The sequence below is a fragment of the Lolium rigidum genome, chromosome 4, assembly GCF_022539505.1.
Source record: "Lolium rigidum isolate FL_2022 chromosome 4, APGP_CSIRO_Lrig_0.1, whole genome shotgun sequence".
NCBI classification, from domain to species: Eukaryota; Viridiplantae; Streptophyta; class Magnoliopsida; order Poales; family Poaceae; genus Lolium; species Lolium rigidum.
Window position 1 is genome coordinate 274672895 of NC_061511.1, and position 8723 is coordinate 274681617.

Genomic DNA, 8723 nt, shown 5'->3' on the forward strand with positions numbered 1-8723 from the left:
ACCTCCAACATATTCATGGGACAGAGGGAGTAAGTTATTTTGGAAGACTTAGCATTAGGGAGCCAAAACACCATGCCCAATTAGGCAATTATGCTGTGTGGTTACTTCAATCTTCAAAATATTGGGCCGGTGGATATTTTTTTCTGCGAATTATCAATAGAAACTTTACGAAATAGCACATGTATGCTATTCGAATTTTCACAAATATGGACCAATTAAGCTAGGTTGAAGTCAGCCAGATTAAACTTTCCATGAAATGCAAACGGAGAGAAACTAAAACTTACAGGAGTCTAAATTGTCCACATGATGTGAACCCTGCACAAACTGCTATCCCAATCGACCTATCTTGGCCTGTTGTTGACTTGTTGTTGTTGAGAGAACAACCATCTGAACTCCGATGTCACGGAAGTATTCTTCCTTTTTTTTTCGAAAGATCCAGCGAATGCTGGCTTCCATTGATAAGCAGGGGGAAAACTTTACAAGTGCATGCCCGAAAATGAAATTACATCACGGGACAGGCGGAGAACGAAAGAGAAAGGAGAAGAAAAATGGAAAAAAGGGGGAAGCTTTGGTGCCAAGAGTTTTCACGGCAGATCGAACAGCAGTTCTCTGAGAGCTTTGGCATTAGCAAAAGCCCACTCCCGAGCCTCGTCTCTGATGCAAGCTATGATTGTTGACTTCGCCGAAATCTTGTTGTTGAAAATGCGTGAATTCCGTTCTTTCCAGATACCCCAACACACAAGGGTGAAAATGGACTTGATGCCTTTTCGGTGCCGTGGCAGCGTCTTCTCCATGATCTGATGCCAAACTGATTCAAAATTCCTCTCATTGGCCCAAACTGCCGGGGCCAGGGAACCACAATTCGTCCAAGCCGCCACGCCTCCCCAAATCTGTTGTGCGAAGGGGCACTCGAAGAAAAGATGCCAGGAGGTTTCGAGGTTCCGCACACAGAGCGGGCAGAAGTACTCGTTTGGCCATCGGCGGCGTTGCAGGCGATCGGCGCACCAGAGACGGTCATGGAGCAGCAACCAGAGGAACAACTTACACTTGGCCGGCGCCCATTGTTGCCAGACAATGGTTGGAGCCTCCGAACGAACCTGGCCCTCGAAGTGGATCTTGTAGGCGGAGCTGGCTGTGTAGGAGCCGCCCTTGGACAACAACCAGGAGATGGAGTCGGGAACCTCCGGGCGCAGATTCGTGGCCCGGATCATCCTCCACAGCTTGATGAAATCGCGGAGGAGCTGCGGTGGGAAATTCCTTGCCAGGTCGTGAACCCAGCTGTTGTTGTGCAGGGCTGCGGCGACAGTCTTGTTTTTTCGGCATGAGGTCTCGAAAAGCCCTGGGAACTGACGATCAAGGGGAGCCTCTCCAAGCCAGGTAGATCGCCAAAAGAGGGCCCGTTTACCGTCGCCAAGAGAGACCCTAGTTGCAGTGTGAAAAAGGGCCCGATCCCCTTCGTCGCATGGTGTGAGCGAGCCAAGCCATGGCCTAGGCTCATCGCACCATTCCATCCAGAGCCAACGGAGACGAAGGGCACGGGCGAAAAGAGCTAAGTTGGGAAGCCCGAGACCTCCATGTTGCGTGGGCGAGCAAATTTTCTTCCAGCTAATCTTGCACTTCCCTCCCGCCGTCGTGGTGTCCTCAATATCCCAGATGAAGTTGCGTCTTAGTTTGTCAAACTCCTTGAGAAAACTTGGTGGAATTTTGAGGACCGTCATCGCAAAAATTGGTAAGGAACTGAGCACGGAGGAGACTAGAGCCTTGCGCCCGCCCGCGTTGATCCATCTTCCTTTCCAAGCAGCCAGATGGGATCTCGCCCGATCCATGATGTGTTGCAGGTGAACGTGGCGAATCCTGCCCAGGCAAAGCGGAAGTCCCAAATAGCGAATGGGGAAGTTCACTTTGTCGCCCGCAAAGGAGGCGAGCACGGTGTCCAAATCCAGGTCGTCGCAGCGGATCGGAGCGACGGAGCACTTGGCCATGTTGATCTGTAGGCCGGTTGTTTGGCCGAAACAGCGGAGGATGCTAAGGGCCACTTCCATCTCCTCAGCGATTGGGTTAAGGAAAAAAACTGCGTCGTCCGCGTACAGGCTGAGTCTGAATTTTGCCTCGCGCACCGGTAGCGGGGGAAGGAGACCAATGTCTGTAGCAAATTGGAAGAGCTTCTGAAGAGGATTGATGGCGATGATGAAGAGGAGTGGGGACAGAGGGTCCCCCTGCCGGAGACCGCGTCGGTGTCGGATGGAAGAGCCGATGGCGCCATTAAGAGAGACAGCGGATGTGGTCGAGGATAACAGCAGGGCAATCCAATCCCTCCAACGTGAAGAAAAACCCAGATGTTGCAACAAGTCCAGGAGGTACTCCCACGAAACCGAATCAAACGCCTTCGCGAAGTCCAGCTTGATCAGAAGAGCCGGCTTTTTCTTGCGATGGAGGGAGCGAGCCAGGTTCCTTACGTAGAGGAAATTGTCGTGGATCGTGCGAGTCTTGAGGAACACGCTCTGCGCCGGCAAGATTAAGCTTCCAATGACCTTTGTGAGGCGGCGAGCGAGCACCTTGGCGAAGAGCTTTGCGACAGAGTGTATCAAGCTGATTGGACGGTAGTCGCTGATCGACGAGGCGCCGTCCTTCTTTGGGAGCAGGCAGATGAAGGCACGGTTCAGAGAGGCGAAGTCCCCACTCGCCAGGTGAAAAATGTGGTGAAAGGCCTCCAAGATGTCATGCTTGATTATGCCCCAGCAGCGCCGATAAAAGATGCCGGTGAAGCCGTCAGGCCCCGGCGCCTTTTCCGCCGGCGAATCCTTGATCGCCTCCCAGATTTCTTTGGAGGTGAAGGGATTGTCCAAGCCGCCGCCGGGAGGAAGCGCAGGAAGATCCATGGCATCCCAGTTGAAAGAGAGGGATGGCGTCGCGGGAGTGCCCAAAACCCTAGAGAAGTGGCGGTGAACAGCTTCTTCCTTATCGTGGTGGGCTGTGAGAATGCCACGATCCGTCGTTAACGCATGCACGAAGTTTTTGCGGCGCCTGGAGTTCATCTTGACGTGGAAATAGCGGGTATTGGCGTCCCCCTCTCTTAACCAGGTAATCCTGGAGGCCTGGCGACGTCGTGATCTCTCTATAGCGGCAAGGCCCAACACTCTGGTCTTCAGCATCTTACGAAGCTCGAATTCGAGCGGATTGAGGGCGCGGGAGTCTTGAGCGACATCAAAGCGGTGAATAATCTCGTTGGCGAGGTGAAGCTGGATCTGGCATCCCCAAAAAGTTCCTTGCTCCAGGAGCGAAGTGCCCGCGCGGTGCGACCGAGTTTGACGCGCAGCCTAGTGAGGGGATTGGTGGATGGCATGCCCGGAGCCCACGCCTCTCTGACGGTGTCGAGGAAACCCGCGTGGCGCGGCCAGAAATTCTCGAACCGAAACCTAGCCTTGCGCGGCGGCGTGCAGATGCTGGTGATGAGCAGCGGACAGTGGTCGGAGTGGGAGGACGATAAGGCCTGAACCGTGCAGGGTGAGAAGATGGTGTCCCAGGCCACGTTGTAGAACATGCGATCTAGGTAGACTAAGGTGGGGTCAGCACGCTCGTTGGACCAGGAAAAACGTCTGTTGGAGCATCGGAGCTCGATCAGCTTGGAGGCGTCGATCGCGGCACGGAATTGTCCCATAAGCCGGCGAGAAAGGTTGAGGTTGTTCTTGTCTCTTGCTTCGTAGATGAGGTTGAAGTCGCCCATGATCAGCCAAGGGGAGCCCGCCATTGGTTTGATACTCACCATTTCTTGAAGGAAAGCTTGTTTGTCGTCCGCTGTTGAGGGACCGTAGACGGTGGACAGAAGGAATTCAGTTCCTGTTTCCAGGATCTTGACAGAAACCGAGATGGAGTGGGCGAGAATGGAAGCATTGGACAGGGCCACCACTGAATCGTCCCAGAAGATGGCGGCGCCGCCCCTTGTGTCTGATGCAGGCAAGAAGAAGAAGTTCCGACGCGAAGGGCCCGCAATCTCCGCGGCCAAAGTGTTGTCGATGATGGCAAGCTTCGTCTCCTGAAGGCAAAGAATGGCGCACCTGGCAGCAGAGGCCAGCTCGGCCACCACTGTTCGCCTCGCCGGCATGTTGAGGCCGCGAGGGTTCCAGGTGATAATTGGACACAAGACTTCACTCATTAAAAACCAAGGGAAACGCTAGAGGGGGCGGACGAGGAGGGCGAGGAATGCACCAAACAATGCAGCGAGACGAGGAGCCGAGCGCAGCAGAGAAGACAGCAGCTAGATCTGATTGAAGGGAAATACACCCGCCTACAAACTCAACGGCGTGGGACAGCCGCCAACTAAACCGCCTCAAACGAGCCGTCCCAGCGATGAACACACCACACCACCCAAACTAAGAAGAAAAACATCGGTTTAGGACCGATGCCAGCTGCTGAATGACTAAAAGAGCTAACATTGGAGAAACTAGTTCGCCAGCGCGGCGGCTCTGCCCGTGACGGACTTCTGTGCTGCACGATGGAGGGCTTCACGGTCGACGCGGGTCAGCACCGCGAGGCCGTCAATGTCGACGTCGGAGAGGGGGTCCTTGAAGCGTCCAACGAGGCCAGCGGCCGCGTTCTCCACCTGGCGCTCCTCGCCGCTGACGACCTTCATCTCCTTGGCGAGCCTAAGGGTGGCGCGCTGGGCCACCGGGATGGAGCTGATGGAGGACTGGCGTTGGCTGCGCTTGATGGAAATGTTGCCGGCCGGCACCGGCGGGGCGTCCGCAGGCCTGAGAGGTGATGAACCCAGGATCGCGGCCGGCGGCGCCTTGAAGAGCATCTGAAGGAAGTCCTCAGGTGGTTCCGTCGTGGCAGTGGCAGTGGCCCCCGTGGCGGGCTCGCCCACGAGGTTCATGTCGTCGACCTGCGCAACAACATCGGAGACATGTTCTGGCCCAGAAAGGGGAGGCCCGCCGAAGTCCGCCGCCCATGGGTGAGGCACCATGGGCAACCCAGAGCTGTCGGAGGGGCTGCCCTGGAAGGAGAGCGGCATGGAGAGCGATGCTGCACAGGCCGCCTCAAGCTCGAAACACATCGGGTCTGAGCTAACAGGGCCCCAGGCCAGGTCGACCTGGTGAGCTGCCCCCGTCAGGTCGGCCAGAGGATCGTCGAAGACAGGGGCAAGGGCGGCGTCATGGGGCAGGTCCGGTGACTTGACCGCAGCCTCGACAATACGCTGAGGACGAGGGCCGAACGCCGGCAGCGGAGGCGGGGGAGGCAGGAGCTCAGGAGACGCGTGCGGGGCCGGCGTGGGCGAGGAAGGCAGAGAGGAAGCGCGCTGGCGATGCCCCACCGGAGAGCGGCTGCGGTGGCGTGCCCCGTCACGGCCCGAGGGAGCGGAAGCCGGAGCGGTGTGGCGAGCGGGAGCCGCCGCCACGTCGCGCCAGTTGCGCCGGCCGCCGGAGGAGCCACCATCGTCGTCGCGGCGTTGGTAGGTGGGGATGTTGCGGCAGCCGTCCTGTCGACGACCACCGTAGCTCCGCTCCTCCCCATCAGGGACCCCGAAGCGCCAGGTGAAAGGCTGAACCGAGGGGTACGGGGGCTCCTCCGAGGAGCTGGACCACGGAACCCCGCTCTGGCCTGTGGAGGTGGTGCGCGCCTCCCGCACCGTCCAGTCTTCCGCAAGATCGATGTGAATGAGCGAGTCGTAGCGAAGGCACTCTGGTGGCGGCGCCACCTCCCGGCGCGGCGGCGAGAAGCCGTTCATCTCAACCACGCGACCAGCATCCTGCGGAAACACAGAAAAGCCGTGATTGCTGGGGATGCGGTCGAGGCTGCGGCACCACACCCAGCAGCTGAAGAGCTCCGTCGTGTCCTGGGCGTAGGTGCGGCTGTCGAGGCGGTCGACGAGGACGTGATCACCGAGCACCTCCTGTGCCCCTTCCCTGGACCACATGTGCATAGGCATGCGCTCGATGCAGACCCGCACGTGCAGGTTGTAGACCTGGTGCACGGCATGGTCAGACTCCCGCCAGGCTTGGAGCAGGAAGGTAGAGCCGTCGACGTTGAGCCGGCCGAGCGAGATGGCGCGGTCGCGGTGCGAGGGGATGTCGAAGAGCACGAAAAAGGCCTCGGGGTGGTGGCGGGTGACCCGCAACTGATGAGGTGGCAGTCGGAGCTCCTTCTCCAGAGCTTGCCCCACCAGATGCGGGTTGGCGCAGTGCCGCACCTCCGTGGCGGTGACGAGGACGCCGCGGCTCCGCAGGTTGAAGACCTGCTGCTCCATGGCACGGGACGCGATGATGACCGTGTGGCTCGAGGCAGGCGGAGCGCGACGAGGGGCCGGCTTGGAGGCGATGAAGCGGTCCATGGCAGGAGGCGGGGCGGGGAAGCGAAGCCGGGCGTGCACAGCTCCTCTAGGTGAAGGGCGACGGCGGGAGAGCGGACAGCGCACGCCGGCGGTGTGGCCCCAAGCCCAGCAGTCAATGCACCTCACAGGGTCCCTGCAGTCGGCGCGGCGGTGGTTCTTGCTGAGGCAGCGGAGGCAGCGGCCTCTGAAGCGCCTTAAGAAGGCCAGGCGAGCAGGGTTGGGCGGAGGGATGGGCCGCGGCCCTGCCGGAAGGGGAGGGGAACGCCCACGCCGGCCGCGCCTCGGAAGCACCACCTCCCAAAGGAGGGAAAGGTTGCTCCTCCGAGGCATTGACCATGGGCAAGGCGTCGCAGACCACGATGGACTGAAGACGAGGCTTCTCAACGGTCGTCGACGCGGTGGGGGCCGACCTAGGCCGCAGCGGAGGAGAGGACCTGGATCTGCTGGATCGAGAGAGGTCCTCGACCGGGACGGAGGACGGACCAGCAGATCTGGGGGAGGAGGGGGTGACCGCCATGGCGACAGCATCCGGAAGACCAGGGGCGGCCATGCCGCGAGGCGTGGCGCCGGAGAGGGCGCCGGATGCACGGGGGGCCGTCGCGGCCGGCGGCGGCGGGGACGGGAGCTTACCTAGCGGTCCGTCGCGAGAGCCCTTCCTAAACCCTATCATGCACTTATTCTTCCTATTTGTCAATTCTTCCTCACTACTACGAGGACATGACACCACTCAATCAGTTTTCCCCCAATTTCATATGGCCTTGTCGGCTGTGTGTGTGTCATTTCTGGTACGCTATCCACATTCAGGCGCGCATGGCGGCAGATCAACCACCAGCAAAATCCATCGACGCAACTGTGCTCCGGCCTCAACCAGACGGAGAGGGCCATTTCCGTTGCATGCTCAACGGCTACGCCTTACCTCGTAGGGTCTGCGGTCGGGTCACTGCCTCCCAGCGTCACGATGGACTCTTCTAACAACTCGTCGTCAAATCTCACTCACATGTACAGTCACCGTTCACCAGAGCTGAAGCTGATGCTGAACCGAGAGCGTCATCCCCTTCAACCTCTCGCCAGTACTGGAACTCGTAAAATAAGCTGCAGTCTTGCCTGCCATGACAAGTCCGAACACTCAGAAGTCAACTCGGTAAATTGACGCACAAGAGATCCAATTCTGTCGGTAACTAGATTACGATGGGAGGATTATCAGTTGAATCGCAGAGAAGATGCCAAGAGAATACGCAGAGGCAGATCAAATTAGCTGATGATACCCAGCTATCAGATTAGCTGTATGCGGGGCACGTGTGTTGGGATCGCTGACCGGATGCGGATTGAGCAACAAGTGGAGTGGGTACGTCGCGTGCCGGCTAGGCCAATGCTAACCCCATTCCCACGTCAGTGAACGGGCTTAAAACAAAGATGATCTCTTCAGCTACCTTTCTTCTGTTCTGCGTCGTCCCCCAGCACCCAGTATCTAAATTATTAAGTACTGTACAGTTCTACTAGCTTCGATCGTTGCCGTCACATGCGCCATGGTGGCGGCAGGAGCACTCAGATTACATGGTCCAAATGATTAATTAATCATGTCCACCAAGAGATTAAAGAATGCTAGCACCCACTAATCTGGTCCATTCAGCTTGGCTCCTTCCAAGTGCCATTGGCATAACAGCCACATTGCCGTGACCACGAAAGCTCATCGGTAGGTTGTTGGTTTTTTTTTTTTTTACATAAAGGGAATATATTAATATCAAAAGATACTAATTATATTTAATCTCTGCAACAACACAACAACCTCATGACAGTACGGATGCACACATCAAAAAAAAAAAAAACTAAGAAACAAAAGTCTCGATGCAGTATCCCAGGCCTAACAACAGTAATATATCCACCACCAAGACAACACCTGAAATACAGACTCTCCGAAAGTGGCACCTCCAAGAAGAAAACAGTGCTCCGACACTGTCATCGCCCGACCAACGATGTTAGGTTTTCACCTGTAATATCCCAGGTATTGGGGTTACAAAAATAGATGAAACAGATGTGTGCATTGCATTCATGCATAGAAAAACTGGGGAATTTTCGCGCTTTAAAATAAAACAGTCACAGATAGTCGAAGTTTCACTTGACCTTGGTGGAATGGAAGTAGCTCATCAAGTCAAGCGCTATAAACCTCAATGTGACCTTTTCTAAAACCTTGTTTTGGGTAGAGATGATTCGATCTAAGGGGTTAGATCAAATGGAATTAAAACCAAGACCAGAGACATATGAAACAAGGATCAACTACTTGATCTTGTTAAAGATCATAATATGGTATTCCTTGCCATAACATATGAACATCTATTCAATTGGAAATCAAGTAACAATAAAATGGATAAACTATTCTTAATTTATCTTTTCCATG